A 21,324-nucleotide genomic window follows, 5' to 3' on the forward strand; every position below is an offset into this window, starting at 1 on the left:
AAATATGTAGCAGAATACAAACTGGCCTAAATTGATGAAGAAATTCAATTTAATTTTTTTTTATTGAGAATGTTTTATAGCAGAATGTAAATAATATTGAATTATTTATTTTTTTCAAAATTGCCCTTTTTTTGTTGAGGTGATAAAATACCACCAAAAGAAAGTTCTATTTGTGGGAGAAAAAGGACATCAATTTTATTTGGGTACAGCGTCGCACGGCGTGCAATTGTCAGTTAAAGAAATGCAGTGCCGTATCACAAATAGTGGCCTGGTCAGGAAGGGGGTAAAACCTTCCAGGGTGGAAGTGGTTAAATGATTATCCGATTACACAAAAAAAAAATACATAACTTTTACTGTTCAACGATTAAAACATATAATTGGATCCACATATGAAACCGTACAAAAAAAGAATTACTGTCCAGTGCAATGGTTTAGTTACGCGTTTCAAGGTAACATACTGCTTCTTCAGATTTCCAAGTATGCTTGTGACAGTTAATTCAATACAAAATTCAAATATCTAAAAAACAAAGCACACATCAATATTCATCATATGCATAGGCATTACATTATACAACTTTAAAAAAAAAGAAACACTATCCCCTTAAGAAGTAAACATGAAGTAAAGCCGATGACACCACCAAAATAAATAAATAAATAAATCAAAATGACACACAAAAGAAGACAGTTCACTTTGTCTCAGGTTGTGATTTCTTTTGCAAGTATATAATTTTATATTTAATAAAAAAAAGAGTCACCAGCTTTACTTCCTGTTTTCTTCTTAAAGTGGTTGTAAACCCTTACAATCCACTTTTTACTATAACATAATAAGTTATATATAATTTAAGTTATATAAGTTATATTTTATATAATTATAATAATATATAATAATATAAAATAATATAATATAATAATATCCTATAATAAGGCTTACCTGTAGATACCCCGGATATCTCCTAAACCTGCACAGTTTAAGAGATATCTCCTGTATCATCATGTGCCGAAGTCATCAGCACATGCACACTGAAGCAATGGCTCGTCGTGCCGTTGCTTCAGCTATTGTGCCGTTACCGGTGAAATTTCTTACTGTTTAAGAGATATGACTGATTGAATTTTCAGGAAGTCGGCTCTGATTTTAAGAAATGCAGCCTGTATTCTGTTAGGGACGATGTGTTAGAACAGTGATTACATCATATCCTCTACTCTCTCTCTAAATTGTAATCAGACTACATTTCCCATGAATCCTTGGGATGGGAGTGAATGTGGGAGGTACACTAGGCTTGTACATGTAAATGTGAACTCGCCCACTTCAACATCAATCACACCCCTCATTCTGCAGACAGCCATACTACTCAGTAGCAAACAGTATGATAGGTTACAGCCTTATAAATGCATATTAATATAATAAAAACATTTAATATATTTAATATAAATGCAAACCAGTGCCGCATGTCAGGTACCACCAGTGCCACATGTAAGTGACTACCAGTGCCGCATGTCAGGGAAAACCAGTGCCGCATGTCAGGGACCAACAGTGAAGCATGTCAGGGACCAACAGTGAAGCATGTCAGGGACCACCAGTGCCGCATGTCAGGGACCACCAGTGCCGCATGTCAGGGACCACCAGTGCCGCATGTCAGGGACTAACAGTGAAGCATGTCAGGGACCACCAGTGCAACATGTCAGGGACCACCAGTGCCGCATGTCAGGGACCACCAGTGCCGCATGTCAGGGACCACCAGTGCAGCATGTCAGGGACCACCAGTGCAGCATGTCAGGGACCAACAGTGAAGCATGTCAGGGACCACCAGTGCCGCATGTCAGGGACCACCAGTGCCGCATGTCAGGGACTAACAGTGAAGCATGTCAGAGACCACCAGTGCCACATGTCAAGGACCACCAGTGCCCCATGTCAGGGACCACCAGTGCTGCATGTCAGGGACCACCAGTGCCGCATGTCAGGGACCACCAGTGCCGCATGTCAGGGACCACCAGTGCACCATGTCAGGGACCACCAGTGCAGCATGTCAGGGACCACCAGTTAGGGTTGCCACCTCATCCCTTTAAAACTGAACACATATTAATTACACAGGTTCTGTGGTCGATTAAGGTGGTAATTAAACTCACTTGGTGCCTGATCTGTGTAATTCATATGTGTTCGGTTTAAAGGGATGAGGTGGCAACCCTACCACCAGTTCAGCATGTCAGGGACCACCAGTGCCGCATGTCAGGGACCACCAGTGCCGCATGTCAGGGACCACCAGTGCCGCATGTCAGGGACCACCAGTGCAGCATGTTAGTGACCACCAGTGCAGCATGTTAGTGACCACCAGTGCAGCATGTCAGTGACTACCAGTGCCACATGGGGGTCATTATAAGAAATCATCGGGATGACATAGCGGGGATCTCGGGCTGTGACAGGTACTGTATTGTATGTGAAATACTGATCTCTGTAATGTCCCGCCTCCTGCCTGCATCGGAACAGCGGTAGGTGGGACATTACAGAAATCAGTATTTCACATACAATACAATACCTGTCACACCCTGAGATCCCCGCTATGTCATCCCAATGATTTGTGATAACGATCCTCTGCACGGAGATGGGGGGCGGCACCGAGGGGGGGATTTTGCGGCGGTGTAGTGCGGGGGAGGGGCGGTGACTGTCAGGGAGGAGGGAGGAGAGAGGAGAAGGAGGACACCTCCCTCATGGGCGGCACAGACCGGGGGCTATGAGACCCCCTCCCCCCACTACAGGAGATAGAACTCCCTAATCACTTTACAGAGAACTACAAGGGGGAGTTTTTCAGCAAAATCAGCAGCCTATTACAGAGGAACTACAGAGCTCAGAAGAACATGGATAGCATAGTTGGTGATGGTAGGAGATCAGCAACAAAGGATGGAAAAAAGGTTTTGCCCGGAGTTCTGCTTTAAATGTTTTTTCTCAATGGTCTAACTGCCACTTTTGTTGGACAGCTTGGCTGGGTAAGAGAAGCTGAAAAACAACAGACTTACTGGCAGGATCACCAGGTGAAAATTCTAGAATGAGTAAAACTCCAACCAGAAAAATAAATATCAGCTGTTTATCTGTACACAGTAATCATCTATATTGCAGTAAAGTGAACATTTCCCATGTCAGTTATTGACTATCTTGTGTACTTTCCTGCAACAGAGGAATGATATTATAATGAATGTTTCCGTTATGACATCTGTGATTGTGTTTCTTTATAAAAGAGGAAGGAGGTTTTTGTACGGCTCTGTATCACTGTGTGAGAGGGAGCCCATAATAGTGCTGACAGTAATATCTTCCTTCATCATCTTCAGTCCCTCCAGTGATGGTTAGTTTGTATTCATTTCCAGATCTGGAACCACTGAACCTGTCCGGGATCCCAGATTGCCGAGTGCTGCCATGATAGATAAGAAGCTTTGGAGGTTGTTGGGTCCTCTGTTGGTACCAGGCTAGGTAGGTAGTACCATATAGAGTAATATCAGCACTGGATGTACATGTGATGGAGATTGTCTGTCCCGGGGACACAGAGATAGAATCCGGAGTCTGAGTCATCACAATCTGTCCACAGGATCCTGAGGATGAGAAGAGACATATTGATTATTGATTTCCTATCAATCCTGATGTGTGTATTTATTTTACAATGTATAGATGTATGTGCAGAGGATGATAGAAGGAGCCTCATCTCTCACCCTGAATAGAAATGAAGATGACAGCCAGCAGATAACTGGGAGAAAACATCTTGATGTTTCTGGAGGGTCAGATCCAAACTAGAAGACGTCTCCTGTACAATGAGATATATAGAGAGAGTGACAGGGGAGGTGTTCCCCCCACACACTGTGTATGCAAATACCAGGGAGATGGAAATTAGAATTCTCAGATCAGTGATCTGTGCTAGAAACACTCCAGTGGAACTCAGCTACATCTGATCACACTAAAACATTATACTCACCACTGTTCACCTAAACTAAGGGGGCTAAATGTAAAAAAAATTAAATGGATGGATGTGAGAAGCATTACCCACCCTTGAATAAGTCTGGATGCATTTTTCATAATACAGTGATTTGATATGATCTCAGCTCTGTCTAATAGCCGTAATGCAGTATTTTTTCTGAAATAGCTATATAAGAAAAATACCGTATTTTGACCACTAGATGGAGCTGACCATCATAGGAAATCACTGTATACATTCAGAATTTGTCAAGGATGTAAAAAAGCTTGTCATGTTCATTCAAGAATTGTTTCATAATAAGACCCATAAGTCTGTCTAATGGCTGTAATGCAATATTTTTTTCTGAAATAGCTCTGAAAGAAAATGACCACATTATGGCCACTAGATGGAGCTGACGATCATAGGAAATCACTGTATACATCCAGAGTTTGTCAAGGATGAACAAAAGCTCATGAGGTTCATCCAATAAATGCTGTATAAATATACATGATCCCTAACAACAAACTGGGAACAAATACATACTGAGCATATTCTTGTAGCTGCAATTAGAAATAAATCAAAGACTACCAGTAGATGGCAGTATCAGTCCATTTTTTTGTGTATTATAAGGCTAAGGTAGGGAACATCAGTAAGCATGTTACACAGATATATATTTTGCAGGTATATGATCCAGTGTAAGGATATGCCTGAGGTTCAGGTGAATCTTGAGCTGGATCTAAACACAGCCTGTCTGGGATTTGGTGGCAAAATAATGGCCAGATTTGGCTAGTTCACCCCCCCCCGAACCCCAATATCCCTGGTCACTTTTAAGAGCGCTAAATACCAAAGGGAGTGTTTTAAGCTGTAAGAAACCAAATGAATGTAACTTTAGGCTCAGCCACACAGAACATAAAAATTGCCGCTTTTACAGGAATTTCACTTTTTTTTCCAGCTTCTAAATGACGCTCTATGTTATCCTATGTGACCATACACACATAGATGTTAAAAGGCTCATTAGAAGAGGAATGTTTAGAGGTTAAAAAAAAAAATTGCAACACCAGTGTGAATAGGAGAAGAGGGTTAGGGTAGAAAAAACACTGAATGTGCCTAATTACATGTGCGTACATGCATCTAAATACTAAGCACTAGTAATAAGACTAGAATTAAACCCATCAATTTAGGGGTTTAAAAAATCTGTTACATTCCAGGTATGCCGGGAATGTAATGCACTGTACACACGACCGGTTTTGCTGTTGGAATAAACTCTGAAGGTTTTTCCGACGGAGTTCTGATGGATTTCCGCTCAAGCTGTCTTGCATACACACGGTCACACCAAATTCTGACCGTCCAGAACGCGGTTATGTACAACACGTACGACGGGACTAGTAAACGTAAGTTCAATAGCCTGTAGCCAATAGCTTTCGTCTCGTACTTGCTTCAGAGCATGCGTAATTTTTGGTGCGTCGGAACAGCATACAGAGGAGCGGTTTTCCCGATAGGAATTTGTTCCGTCGGAAAAATATAGAACATGTTCTCTATCTAAGTCCGTCTGAATTTTTGACAGAAAAAGTCCGATGGGGCATACACACAGTTAGAATATACGATGAAAAGCTCCCATCGGACTCTTTCTGTCGGAAATTCCGCTCGTGTGTACGCGGCATTACAGTTAGGCTGCTTTCACAGTGAGGCGCTTTACAGGCGCTATACTGCTAAAAATAGTGCCTGCAAAGCACCTGTAAAGTGCCTCTCCCCGAGGGCTTTCACACTGGAGCGGTGTGCTGGCAGGACACCAAAAAAAGCCATGCAAGCAGCATCTTTGAGGCATTGTAGGAGCGGTGTATACACCACTCCTAAAGCATCCCTGCCCATTGAAATCAATGGGAAGCGCCAACAAAGCGCCACTTTTAACCCTTTTTTGGCCATTAGCAGGGCATTAAAAGTGCCCCTAAAGCGGCCAAAAAGTGCCGCAAAAACAACGGTAAAGCACCACTAAAAATAGCGGCGCTTTACTGCAGATGCTCGCCCGCCCCAGTGTGAAAGTGCTCTTTCAGTTGCTTGTGCTCCCAACCAAACTGTCAAACCATCAAATGGCTGCTGCCTTGCCTGAAAAGGATAGGAGGGTTTAGCTCCACTTTAATATTCTGGCCAATGGAATGAATGAACGTTTAAATGTGCATAAATGTGTTTGAAAAATGCAGCTTTAGGCGCCTTTTTTTTCCTTGTCAAAAGAAGTTTATTGAGTATACAATGTTATAAAGATACATAAAGTAAGTTTACAAGGATCTATAAAGTAAGCTCATTGTTTTACAGTAGGGTTTATATAGGTAAATATCATGAAATTTCAAATATTAAACATTGGGTTCACGTAAACCTAAATTAAAGATATATATAATTTCCTTAGTTACATTTGTAGGTATTTAAATGATTTATACCTACTATACATATTGTTTACAAGTAGAGTGTATATAGGTCAAATAAATTCTGATAATGAGCTTTAATCGTAAGGTGGAGAAAAGGAAAGAGAAAGAAGAAAAAGGGTTGAAAGGTAGAGGTATGGTCCATAAGGTTGTCCCGCACGTCAGTTTGGCGCCTTTTTTTTAAGCTGCTTCTTCTTCCCCTGGAGAAAAGGCGCCCCCCAGAGGAAAAAAAACTAAATTTACACTGTTATGCCCCGTACACACGGTCAGACATTGATCGGACATTCCGACAACAAAATTCATGGATTTTTTCCGACGGATGTTGGCTCAAACTTGTCTTGCATACACACGGTCACACAAAGTTGTCGGAAAATCCCATCGTTCTGAACGCGGTGACGTAAAACAAGTACGTCGGGACTATAAACGGGGCAGTAGCCAATAGCTTTAGTCTCTTAATTTATTCTGAGCATGCGTGGCACTTTGTGCGTCGGATTTGTGTACATGATCGGAATTTCTGACAACGGATTTTGTTGTTGGAAAATGTTATAGCCTGCTCTCAAACTTTGTGTGTCGGAAATTCCGATGGAAAATGTGTGATGAAGCCTACACACGGTTGGAATTTCCGACAACCAAGTCCTATCACACATTTCTCATCGGAAAATCCGACCGTGTGTACGGGGCATTATACAAGCTGTACACTCACTACTTTACATTGTAGCAGAGTGTCATTTCTTCAGTGTTGTCACATGAAAAGATATAATGAAATATTTACAAAAATGTGAGGGGTGTACTCCCTTTTGTGAGATACTGTGTATATATATATGTTATTCTCGATATCTATCGCAGAATAGATATGTGGTCTGATTGGGTACCTCCAACCGTTTGTCACGTGGACCCTCCATTCTCCTATATGGAGCGGTCAATGTAAACAGATCAGGTCCGCTAAAATCAAACAGATCTGTTCCCCTCCATCTAGGCGGATCGGAGGGTAGTGGGATGTAAACAGACAGTGGAGTCTGTTTGAGGCCCAGTTCACACTTGTGTGATGTCAGCCATCGCATGTGATTCGCACCACATTGCTGTGTAGATCACATGTGATGTCTGTGCGATGCGATTTCAGCCATACAAACTATATGGTTTTCAGATTTCAGACCTCAGTGTGAACCACTGTGCGATTCAGGTGAGATGCGGGAACCCACACTGGATTCGCAGGGTTCTTGCATTGCACACGTGTGAACCGAGCCTAAATCTGACTGCCCATAGAGTAGAGCGGGGCTGTGTCCATGTCCTCTCTGCAGAAACTGAGCAGACATGGACCTGTCATCCACCCGCACTCAGTGGACAGATCCCCCAATGAGTAAAGCCCATCCTGTGTGAAAGGGGCCTTATTGTCTTCTGTTTTGTCCCCATCTCCTTTGCTCTGTCCCCATGTCCCTTTCTGTTTCCCCCCTTTTTTCCCTTGCTCTGTGTCCCCTTTCCTGTCCCCATCTATTCCTCATTAGTTCACCTCTCTAGAGGGTCCCCATGATGTACATGTAGCACCTGCAGGCTGTATAATCAGAGAACAGATATTCACAGAGAATGAGACATCTAATCCATGTCTTACCTTCCACTGAGGGTTGTCATCCATACCACACCATTCCAGATCCTGTTCCTGCTGGCCCCGCCCCCTGGTATGACTTGGCTCCTCCCTCTGGTCTTACCCCGCCCGGGCTCCCCCTCATCTCACTCGCCTCCAGTTCAGCAGCGATTGTCTGTGCTGGACTGAAGGTGGGGCTCTGGGGGAGAGGATTGGTCATAGGGTGGGCTGGAGGGAGAGAAGGGGAGGGGTTTAGAAATGAAGGGCCGTCATCCATCCTGCATCTGACTGGGAGAGAGGGGGAGGGGCCGGAAGAGCAGATAGAAGTGTGTGGGAGGCAGCAGATGAAATTCACAGCGCCCGGGACTGTGCTGCCCGTCACCGTGTGCGCCGTGTCAGCTGTGCTGAGCGTGGTAAATGTGCAAACAGGGCTGGCACCAGCATAAGAATTTTTATAGGGGCCCCTGGATTTGGCACCCCTCCTCTCCTGCCACCCTAAGGCGCCGCCCCTGCGTACGAACATAAATGCATGTATCAGGGGTGCTTATGCATGAAAACATCAATTGAGATACACATGTTACACATGTTCCCTGGAGTGAGAGCAATAATTCTAGCATAAGACCTCCTCTTGACTTGTTGGGTATCTAGTTACTCGGTGCAACTTCATCTTCTATATTTTATCAAAAATTGGGGTTGTTTATTGCGTTGGTTTGCTGTAAAATTTAATGTTGGTGTGTTTTTCACTGAAATTTTGCATTTGCTAGACCATTGAGATAATATCAAGTGACATGAAAAATTGAAACTACCACTATTTTATTCTCTAGGGTGTCTGATTTCAGAAAATATATAATGTTTGGGGGTTTTATGTAATCTTCAGGCATAAAATAATTCTGGCAGTGAAATGGCTAAAGGGTAACGCCACTGTAGAAAAAAATAATATAACGTATACAATTGAAGCATGAGTCATATTATAATTGAATGCTATTAAAAATTACGTCTCCTTTTCAATCTGCAGCGCTGTGATTTTCTGTAAAATGCAATATATATATATATATATATATAAAAATGGATTTTATTGGGATTGAATGTGATAGACCAGAAAATGATAAATGGTTTTCAATTTTTTTTACAAATAAATATGTGAAAAGTGTGGTGTACATTTGTATTCAGCCCCCCTGAGTCAATACTTTGTAGAATCACCTTTCACTGCAATTACAGCTGTAAGTCTTTTTGGGGATGTCTCTACCAGCTTTGCACATCTAGAGAGAGACATTTTTGCCCATTCTACTTTGCAAAATAGCTCAAGCTCTGTCAGATTGGATGGAGAGTGTCTGTGAACAGCAATTTTCAAGTCTTGCCACAGATTCTCAATTGGATTTTGGTCTGGACTGTGACTGGGCCATTCTATCACATGAATATGCTTTGCTATAAACCATTCCATTGTAGCTCTGGCTGTATGTTTAGGGTCGTTGTCCTGCTGAAAGGTGAACATCCGCCCCAGTCCCAAGTCTTTTGTAGACTCTAATGCTGCGTACACACGATCGGACTTTACGGCAAACTTGGTCCTGTGGACCGGAGTCCGTCGGACAATTTGATCGTGTGTGGGCTCCAGCGGACTTTTTTTCCTCAAAAGTTTGACGGACCCAGAAATGAAACATGTTTAAAATCTTTTCGACGGACTCTAGTCCGGTCAAAAAGTCCGCTTGTCTGTATGCTAGTCTGACGGACAAAAACCGAGGCTAGGGCAGCTATTGGCTACTGGCTATGAACTTCCTTGTTTTAGTCCGGTCGTACTTCATCATGTACCAATCCATCGGACTTTGGTTGATCGTGTGTAGGCAAGTCCGTTCATTTGGAAATGTATAGATTGTGTAATGGGGTATGGCGCTCCCTTTAGGATAATGGGGTATTAGAGTGTTGGGGGAAAGGTTTTTCTGTTGCAGGGTTCCTTGTGACTGGAACCAATTATTTACTCCAGCTATACCCCTATTAGTGGTACGGAGTACCATCAACCCAATAAAGTGAAGAACCTAATGTGCAACGATGCAGTCTTCAGATGAAGCAATACATAATTCATACATGTGACAAAAAAAAAAAATAATATATATATTCCCAATTTCAAGTGTGCTAAATCAGTAATTTTCCCTTATATCACATGGACTTCCAAGTGCATTCTTACTCAGATAAGTGCAAGTGTGTGCAATGACAATTTGGTGGTAGATAATGTGTACAACAATGATTTGGTAATAAGTAATAAATAATAAATAATTATAGTCCATGTGGTGATCAAAATCTTCAAATCCGATATTCAAATGATTTCCAAACGAACTGTGACAACGGTGCTTTCAGATGATAATGGTGACTTATTGTGCTCCCCCTCTCGGGTCCCCACTCACCGAATCCTGCAGCCCCTGCAGGGGCAAAACAGCTTAGGGTATCACGGCCACAAACTCCTCTCCTCCGCGATCATCTGAGGTGTCCAGTTTTGGTCTCCACTCCCCGTGTTTTTCTCAAATGGCTCCCTCCATCTGCAGATTGGAAAATACTTCTTGTTACAAACCAGGCTCTTGACCTGGTAGCACCATGTGTCTTCCAGCTACTATTGCTCTCATCATATGTTTAGCTGTATATGATATATGATGAGAGCATTATCTGAGTAAGAATGCACTTGGAAGTCCATGTGATATAAGGGAAAATTACTGATTTAGCACACTTGAAATTGGGAATATATATATTATTTTTTTTTTTTTTTTGTCACATGTATGAATTATGTATTGCTTCATCTGAAGACTGCATTGTTGCACATTAGGTTCTTCACTTTATTGGGTTGATGGTACTCCGTACCACTAATAGGGGTGTAGCTGGAGTAAATAATTGGTTCCAGTCACAAGGAACCCTGCAACAGAAAAACCTTTCCCCCAACACTCTAATACCCCATTATCCTAAAGGGAGCGCCATACCCCATTACACAATCTATACATTTTGCGGAGTCTCCTTAGGGAAGCTCCTTTAGGGGGGCCGCATACCTTACACTTTATCCTAAGCGCAGCACTTTTTTATATATACTAAGTCAGTTCATTCGGAAAGTCCGTCAAATTCCGCCAGAAAAGTCCGCCGTAAAGTCCGCTCGTGTGTACGCGGCATAATGGGTTTTCTTCTAAGATTGCCTTTGATTTGGCTCCATCCATCTTCCCATCAACTCTGACCAGCTTCCCTGTCTCTGCTGAAGAAAAGTATTCCCACAACATGATGCTACCACCACCATGTTTCACGGTGGGGATTGTGTGTTCAGGGTGATGTGCAGTGTTAGTTTTCTGCCACACATAGCATTTTGCTTTTAGGACAAAAAGTTGAATTTTGGTCCCATCTGACCAGAGCACCTTCTTCCACATGTTTGCTGTGTCCCCCACATGGCTTCCTGCAAACTGCAAAATGGACTTCTTATGGTTTTCTTTCAACAATGGCTTTCTTCTTGCCACACTTCCATAAAGGTCAGATTTGTGGAGAGCACGACTAATAGTTGTCCTGTGGACAGATTCTCCCACGTGAGCTGTGGATCTCTGCAGCTCCTCCAGAGTTACCATGGGCCTCTTTGCTGCTTCTCTGATTAATACTCTCCTGTCAGTTTAGGTGGACGGCCATGTCTTGGTAGGTTTGAATTTGTGCCATACTCTTTTTATTTTCGGATGATGGATTGAACAGTGCTCTGTGAGATGTTCCAAGCTTGGGATATTTTTTTATAACCTAAACCTGCTTTAAACTTCTCCACAACTTTATCCCAGACATGTCTGGTGTGTTCCTTGGCCTTCATGGTGCTGTTTGTTCACTAAGGTTCTCTAACAAACCTCTCAGGTCTTCACAGAACAGCTGTATTTATAACGAGATTAAATTACTCACAGGTGGACTCTATTTACTAATCATGTGACTTCTGAAGGCAAATGGTTCCACTAGATTTTAGTTAGGGGTATAACAGTAAAGGGGGCTGAATACAAATGCACGCCACACTTTTCACATATTTATTTGTAAAAAAATGTTGAAAACAATTTATCATTTTCCTTCCACTTCACAATTATGTCCCACTCTGTGTTGGTCTATCACATAAAATCACAATTAAATATATTTACATTTTTGGTTGTAACATGGCAAAATGTGGATATGAATACTTTTTCAAGGCACTGTACATAGTTACATAGTTGGTCAGTTTTAAAAAAGATAAAGTCCATCTAGTCCAACCAATAAAAGAGAAAAAAAATACAATCCCATATACACAGTCCTATACCCACAGCTGATCCAGAGGAAGGCGAAAAACCCCAGCAAAACAGGGGTACAGTAGGGGAAAAAATTCCTTCCTGATCCCCGAGAGGCAATCGAATATTCGCAGGATCAACTTTACCTATAAATGTTAGTATCCAGTTATATTATGTACATTTAGGAAATGTGGCTACCTGGGGGCATTCTGTACACAGATGGCCTCCCAGATATGTAATTTCCCGCTGTTGTGATTGGCTCACTGATTTCCCAAAGTCTTCTCTAGGATACAAATCAGATATTGAGCATCCCCTGCAACAGAAATGTCTTCTTGGTGAGATACTCCCAAAAGGAAACCACATCTAAAGGGATGCAGACCCTGACACTTTCCTCATTATAGCCCTGCAGGTGCAGCAGCTGATTGATATTTATAAAGCACTTGCATACAGATTCACTCAGAATGAGGACACAGAAAAACAAACAGTTGTTTCTTCAGAATAACAACATTTTTAAAATCCCTGCAATGTACATGGGTCACTCAGAGAAGATTTTTTTTGTTCTTAACAAAAGTGGAGTTACTCTTTCATTTCTCAGTGGGGTTTCTTGGATTACTGTCAATATCAGGGAGAAGGGGGCACTTTATAGGGGAGATCTTTGTCACCCTATAAACTATTCTTCCGGGAATCCTAAAAATAACTAAATTACAACCAGAATAATAAATATCAGCTGATTATCTGTACACAGTAATTATCTATATTGCAGTAAAGTGAAGATTTCCCATTTATGGATTATATTGTGTACTTTCCTGGAGCAGAGGAATGACATACAGACATCACAGACAGGAGGACACATCTTCTATTCCTATACATGTCACTGAGAACTTTTCTGTACTTCCCCAGTCATTAAAGTTCAAATTATAATTAAAAATCCTCTTTCTAACATTAATAATTAATTTAGAATTGTATTACACTTTAATGAATGTTCCAGTTATGACATCTGTGATTGTGTTTCTTTATAAAAGAGGAAGGAGGTTTTTGTACGGCTCTGTATCACTGTGTGAGAGGGGACTCATCATACTGCTGACAGTAATATCTTCCTTCATCATCTTCAGTTGCTCCAGTGATCGTTAATTTGTATTCATTTTCAGATTCTGATCCACTGAACCTGTCCGGGATCCCAGATACAAGAACATCTGCAGCTTCTATAAGAAGCTTTGGAGGTTGTTGGGGCTTCTGTTGGTACCAGGCTACCAAGCCACTTACATCAGCACTGGATGTACATGTGATGGTGACTGTCTGTCCCGGGGACACAGAGATAGAATCCGGAGTCTGAGTCATCACAATCTGTCCACAGGATCCTGAGGATAGAAAGAGACATATTGATTATTGATTTCCTATCAATCCTGATGTGTGTATTTATTGTACAATGTATAGATGTATGTGCAGAGGATGATGGAAGGAGCCTCATCTCTCACCCTGAATAAAAATGAAGATGACAGCCAGCAGATAACTGGGAGAAAGCATCTTGATGTTTCTGGAGGGTCAGATCCAAACTAGAAGACATCTCCTGTACAATGAGATATATAGAGAGAGTGACAGGGGAGGTGTTCCCCCCACACACTGTGTATGCAAATACCGGGGAGATGGAAATTAGAATTCTCAGTTCAGTGATCTGTGCTAGAAACACTCCTGTGAAACTCATATACAATTGATCTAAACTAAGACCTTCAATTAAAAAGAAAATCAAAGGGTGAATGATCTTTATCGCCATCTAGTGGCCATTATGCAGTGTTTTTTTCTGAAACACCTCAATCAGAAAAAAAATACTGCATTATGGCCACTAGATGGAGTTAACGTTCAAAGGAAACCACTACATTATGATAAATATGTCCTGAATTAGTCAACAATGGGCAAGTGTTTGTCATATTCATCCAGCTAATCTTTTATAAATACAGTATATCCCAAAGTGAGAGCCAAGATGATACTACTATGAGCATGAAAACAGTAGGGAGAATGAAGCATGCAAATCCTGTTAATAATGATATATTAATGGCGGCACAGTGGTGTAGTGGGTAGCACTTTCACCCAGTAGTAAGAAAGGTCAATGGTTCGAATCCCAACCACAACACTACCTGCCTGGAGTTTTGCATGTGCTCCGTTGTCTGTGTGGGTTTCCTCCGGGTACTCCGGTTTCCTCCCACACTCCAAAGATATGCCGGTAGGTTAATTGGATCCTGTCTAAATTGTCCCTAGTATGTATGAATGAATGTGAGTTAGGGACCTTAGATTGTAAGATCCTTGAGAGAAGGGACTGATGTGAATGTACAATATATATGTAAAGTGCTGCGTAAATTGACGGCGCTATATAAGTACCTGAAATAAATAAATAAATATATGTACACCATAAAATATTTGTTTCTACAAATTATTGGTCCTGAAATGCATATCCAGTTATTACATTTATTATCATAATTCCATACACCATCACTAGGGATGAGCCGAACACCCCCCGGTGTTCGCGAACGGACCAAAACTTCGCACGAACGTTAGAACCCCATTGAAGTCTATGGGACTCGAACGTTCGAAATCAAAAGTGCTAATTGTAAAGGCTAATTTGCATGGTATTTGTCCTAAAAGGGGTTGGGGACCCGGGTCCTGCCCCAGGGGACATGTATCAATGCAAAAAAGTTTTAAAAACGGCCGTTTTTTCGGGAGCAGTGATTTTAATAATGCTTAAAGTGAAACAATAAAAGTGTAATATTCCTTTGAATTTTGTACCTGGGGGTGTCTATAGTATGCCTGTAAAGGGGCGCATGTTTACCATGTTTAGAACAGACTGACAGCAAAATGACATTTCAAAGGAAAAAAAGTCATTTAAAACTACTCACGGCTATTAATGAATTGCCGGTCCGACAATACACATAAAGGTTCATTGATAAAAACTGCATGGGATTTCCCCACAGGGGAACCCCGAACCAAAATAAAAAAAAATTGGCGTGGGGGTCCCCCTAAATTCCATACCAGGCCCTTCAGGTCTGGTATGGATATTAAGGGGAACACCGCGCCAGAATTAAAAAAAAATGGCGTGGGGGTCCCCCTCAAAATCCATACCAGACCCTTATCCGAGCACGCAACCTGGCAGGCTGCAGGAAAAGAGGAGGGGAGGAGAGACCCCCCTCCCAAAACACCTTGTCCCCATGTTGATGGGGACAAGGGCCTCATCCCCACAACCCTTGCCTGGTGGTTGTGGGGGTCTGTGGGTGGGGGGGCTTATCAGAATCTGGAAGCCCCCTTTAACAAGGGGACCCCCAGATCCCGCCCCCCCGTGTGAAATGCCTACCATTTCACAAAAAAGTGTCAAAAATGTTAAAAATGACAAGAGACAGGTTTTGACAATTCCTTTATTTAAAGTCTTCTTCTTTCCATCTTCTTTCTTCTATCTTCATTCTTCTATCTTCCTTCCGTTTCTTCCTCTATCTTCTTCTTCCTCTGATCCTCTGCTTCTTGCTCCGGTGTTCTCGTCTGGCATCTTCCTCCACGGCGTCTTCTTCCCTTCTTCGTTCTCAGGCCGCTCCAAGAATAAAATAGAATAGAATATAGAATAGAGAAGAATAGAATAGAAAATAAAAGAATAGAATATAATAAAGTAAAACAGAACAGAATACAAAATAAAATAGAAAAAATATAATAGAAAAAAGTTTAATAGAAAATAAAGGGATAGAATAGAAAATAAATGAATAGAGTAAAACAGAACAAAATAAAAAAAAATAAAAGAACAGAATAAACTAGAATAGAAAATACAGGAATAGCATAGAATAGAAATAAATTGAATAGAATGGAATAAAACAGAAAGAATATAACCATCTTCTAAAATTCAAATTTCAAATAGAATAAATTGGAATTTGTATACAATACAAAAGAATATAATAGAAAATAATATAATAGAAAAAAATAGAATAAAATAAAATAAATAAAATAAAATAGAAATAAAGAACCTTCTTCCGAAATTTCAAATTTCAAATATAATAAATTCAAATTCAAAAGAATAAAATAGAATAGAATATAATTGAAAAGAATAGAAAACAAATTAACATAATAGAATGAAAAAACAATAGAATAGAATAGAATAGAATGAATCTTCCAAAATTTAAATTTCAAACAGAATTCAATTTGAATGCAAATCAAATGGAATTCGATTCAAATTTGAATCAATTCAAATTTTCCAAATTCTGAAAATTCAAATCATTTTTGAATAAACAAAACAAATTCTGGAAAAGAATTAAACAAATTTAACTCAACAAATTTATATAAATAATGAATCAAGACAAAACAACATTTTTTTTTGTTCTGCACTTGTCTACTGGCCAGTTTTTGGCGCAAAAAATGTAGTCCTTTCTCCAGGCAGAACAAAATATTACAGCGCACACATGCAAAAAAGACATTTACCTCCAGCAAGGCTTATTAAAAACACCTAGACACTTTCAAAAAACATGATCAGAAAATATGGGGATTTAGTCACACCATATTGCTATATGGTTCTTAAGCCCACTTACTGCGACAAAGTACCCCATGATTAGTGGGTCCTACACTATCCATAGACTGGGAGATCCTGCTTCTCTAAACCATGAGAGCAATATACTCTTCTATATGAGGTCTCCACCCATGACACAAGTGGACACTAATGAGAGGTACTTAGTGAGGGAGTGGGGTGCTCCGTACCCAAAAGGATTTGGTCAGAATCCATACAATAGACAAACAAGATATTTGTGGGGCACACCCTAAAAGATGCGTTAACCACTTCAATACAGGGCACTTATACACCTTCCTGCCCAGACCAATTTTCAGCTTTCAATGTTGTTGCAGTTTGAATGACAATTGCACGGTCATGCATCACTGTACCCAAAATAAATTTTTATCATTTTGTTCCCACAAATAGAGCTTTCTTTTGCTGTTATTTGATCACCTCTGTGGTTTTTATTTTTTGCTAAACAAATAAAAAAAGACCGAACATTTTGAAAAATATAAAAATTTGCTTTTGTTTCTGTTAAAAAAATTTGTAAATAAGTAAGTTTTCTCTTTCACTGATGGGCACTGATAAGGCGGCACTACTGATGAGGTGGCACCAATGAGTGGGCACTGACGGGCACTGACGATGGGCACTGATATTCGGCACTGATGGGCACTGGTAGGAGGCACTGATGGGTGGCACTGAGATGCAGCACTGATGGGCATTGATAGGTGGCACTGATGGGCATTCATGGGTGGCACTGGGTGGCACTGGTGGGCACTGATAGGTGACACTGATGGGCACTGAAAGGCTGCAAAGATGGGTTCTTATGGGTGGCACTGATAGGCGGCACTAATGGGCACTGATAGGTAGACATGTGCACACTGAAATATTTTGTTTCGGAATTTCGTTTTCGTCCGAAATATAAATTTATTTAGTTACTCCCGAAATTCGTTTTTCTTTATTTCGTTTTTCGTTAAAAACTTGCATTCGTCCGAAAATCGAAATGAATTAAGGTCGAATCGGTCATTAAAGGCTTATGGTGTCTGTCGAATGTTCAAAGTAGATTCGACGGAGCAGCTAAACTGTACGACGTCGCAATCGTACATTCCGGTCGAATTTTCTGGGATGCATTTGACCGGAAATGTTCGATAGCAGCATCGTACAGTTTGTTTAGCTGCTCTGTCGAATCTTCTAACTTTTGACAGACACCATAAGCCACATTTACGTTTGCATGTTTTCGTTTCTGTGTCGAATCTTCATCGTTCATGCTCATTGCATTGATCTACTCTGCCCAAGCAGTCAGCCAACCAAACTTTCACATTCGTTTCTCAATCGGAAGTGCGGAAGTGCGGCCGCAAAATCCGACGCTGTGTGGCTTAGAGATAATGGCAATGACAGCACCAGCAGCAACCCATTCCAGCACTAGCAGCATGGAGGAGGCTGTTCCTGGGCCTTCTAAGGCAGCATCCAAAAATGGGCGCAGGAGGGGGACACAAGCTGCATCCAGCAGGAAGCGTAACCTAATGTGGACTCATATTGAGTCCAGGTCCTGGTAAGGGAAACGCTTCCTTGCTGGATGCAGCTGTGTGGCCCCCGCTCCAGGGAAACCACTACGGAGTGGAAGTGAGAAAAGTGGAGGAGATTTCCAGGAAGGTGGAGGAGACATATCGCCATCGGCGTGACCCGACTGCCTGTTGCAAAAAATTCAGCGACATAAAACGGTAAGTAACGTGTCTGATTATTTTTTTTTTTACATTTTAACAACTTCAGCCCCGGAGGTATGGCTGCCAAATGACCATGCCACTTTGTGCGATTCGGCACTGCGACGCTTTAACTGACAACTGCGCGGTCGTGTGACGTTGCTCCCAAACAAAATTATAGGGATAGAGGGATTTTGCGCATAAAATCTATCATATAAATAAATAAAATTCAAATCTAATACTATTAATATGTGGGTGTGCAAAATGGCAAAATCTTAATAAAGTGCATCAATAAAGTACCCGTGCTGAAAATTCATATATCACAATAAATAATCACATTAAAAATCAAAAGACAAATCAAACACGTGTGCAAAAATGCAAAACATGTGCAGCAAAGGTGCAAAACTGCAAACAACGTAGTGTAGGATACTTCCAATAAATGTATATATCAGAAAAAAGTTCATAAAAATGACCATAAAGAGTTCATGAGTAATGGTGGTCATAGAAAAAATAGGTGTAGATAATAATGATAATCTTCATAAAACGACTGGCGGCTCAACCAGGCTCTCTAAACTCTCACCTCAGGGATGGAAATAACAGACATCAGTGTAATCTTTCTCTGTTGTGATAACAGCAACGTTCCCCTCTGCTTACTGTCAGGTACCTCAGGGATGGAAACAACTGGCAACAATGTATATCTTTCACTGTAGTAATGCAGGCAGCGTTCCCCTCTGTTTAATGTCAGGCACCTATAAAAATAAACTGGGAATTTTTTCCACCTAGGCTATGACAGCCCCGTGGAGGAGGGGGAGGAGAGAGGAGGCCTCTGATGGTGTAGTATTTCGAATAATCAATTTATTGGGTATAAAAACAAGTGGTCTCTTACATAAAAACAGATAAAATTCACATGAAAAGTAAGGAGCGGCGTCCGAGGCGCTTCCTTACGTGACTTCCGGTATAGTCAACTCTCTGCCACGCCCTACGCGTTACGTCACCGCTCGTGACTTCAACTGGGGAACCGGATTGGCCTAAGAGGAATCCTATTTGTATAATGAAACCGGAAGTAATGTAGCGGCCATTTTTGTTATGGTAATGTTATCTCTATGGGACAGCGGCCATCTTAGAGGTGGCAATCTACATAGATCGCGGGCCGCTATGAGGGGAAATCGAGCTGAAACTAAAACATCATGCTACATCGCAGATCACAATTAAAAACAGTAATGTTAAATATCTAAAATTATAAATAAAATGATTGTTAAAACTAGAAGTTCAGTCGACAAACAAATAGATAATAGCGAGTCACATATAACTCCGCCATTTTCTTGTGGAAGGTGAGATTTTGTAACGGTGGCCATCTTTATGGTGGTAGACCCACTCCAATCGGCGGCCATTTTTGGGTGGATAAAAGTTGTTTAAACACTATATGTGTTGAAGTAACCGAAAAATACAAAGTTTGACACAGAAATGAAAGAAGAATATTGATATTAAGGTCACATGGAACTAGTGGAAAAAGCTAAAGAATTGACATTGGGGTTTTATTAAATTGGACAGATAAACTAAGTTCCTCAATCACCAAGAAGGGGCCTCTTCCCTTATATTATAGTAAGTAATCAATCGACTCTATAGTTTATGTCACAGTAGCAAATATAAATATATCATTTCTTAAATAAAGCGTAATAGAGTGGTATATAAAACTTTCTAAGTATTCTCAATACTGATAACATAGTATTCCAGTCTAAAAGCCTGTGACATAGATAAGATAAAAAGCCAGTAACATAAATAGATTTATGAGGACTTAAAATTACTTAAAAAACAATTTAGATCGAACTCCACGTTCATACCTCTAGGGGTTAATGTGCGTAGGGTATGTATCCAGTATGATTCTTTTTGGCTAATACTTCTAATTTTATGGGTGCCTCTCCATGAACTTTTATATCTTTCTATCCCCCAAAATTGAAGATGTATGGGGTCCCTGTTGTGTACTGCTGCAAAATGCTTAGACACATTGTGTTTGGGATTTCCTTTTTTAATGTTCTGTATGTGCTCCTTAACCCTAACTTTCAGGGCCCTTTTCGTACGTCCTACATATTGTAGTTTACAGCTACATTGGAGTACGTAAACCACTCCCTCAGTGTGGCATCCAATAAAATCTTTAATTTCATATGTTTCGTTTGTGGTAGTGGCTGTAAATTTTGTTCTTTTTCCTTGGAATTTCTGGGCGTGTTTACATGCATAGCAGTTCCTACATGGATAGAATCCTTTTCCAGTGAAGAAGGAGTATGGTGCTTGTTGGGGGGCTTCAATCACTGTTTTGACTACCATATTTCTGATGGTCGGTGCTCTCTTATATATGATATTGGGTAATTCTGGTAATATTTCATCAAATCTTTGTCATTTTTTAAAATATGCCAGTGTCTCTGGATAATTTTAGATACTTGTTTATGTTGGACACTGTAATCCAGAATTAAAGTGGGTGTTTCTTGTGAAAACATTTTCTTTGGATGAGTTTCTAACATTTTTGTTCTATCCATACCCATTACTTCTTCGATTTGTTTCTCTATCAGTGTTCATATCCCTTTTCTATAAACCTGGATCCAATTAACTTAGCCTGTTCTTTAAAATCTTCCTCTTTTGTGCAATTTCTCTTGATTCGGACAAATTGTCCTTTCGGTATATTATAAAGCCATAGTTTATGGTGGCAGCTATTAATGGGAAGGTAGCTGTTCGCATCTACATTTTGAAAAACGTTTTGGTTACTAATTTATCTCCTTCCAGACTTATTCTGAGATCCAGGAATTCAACTGTCTTTTCGTTGATGTTCCACGACAGACGGATATTTTTATTATTCGAGTTCAATTTTTCCAGGAATTGTTCAAGTGCTTCTATCTTTCCATTCCAGACTATAATTACATCATCAATGTATCTTTTGTATAAAGTGA

This window comes from Aquarana catesbeiana, linkage group LG01 (assembly GCF_042186555.1).
Source record: "Aquarana catesbeiana isolate 2022-GZ linkage group LG01, ASM4218655v1, whole genome shotgun sequence".
In the NCBI taxonomy this organism is placed as follows: Eukaryota; Metazoa; Chordata; class Amphibia; order Anura; family Ranidae; genus Aquarana; species Aquarana catesbeiana.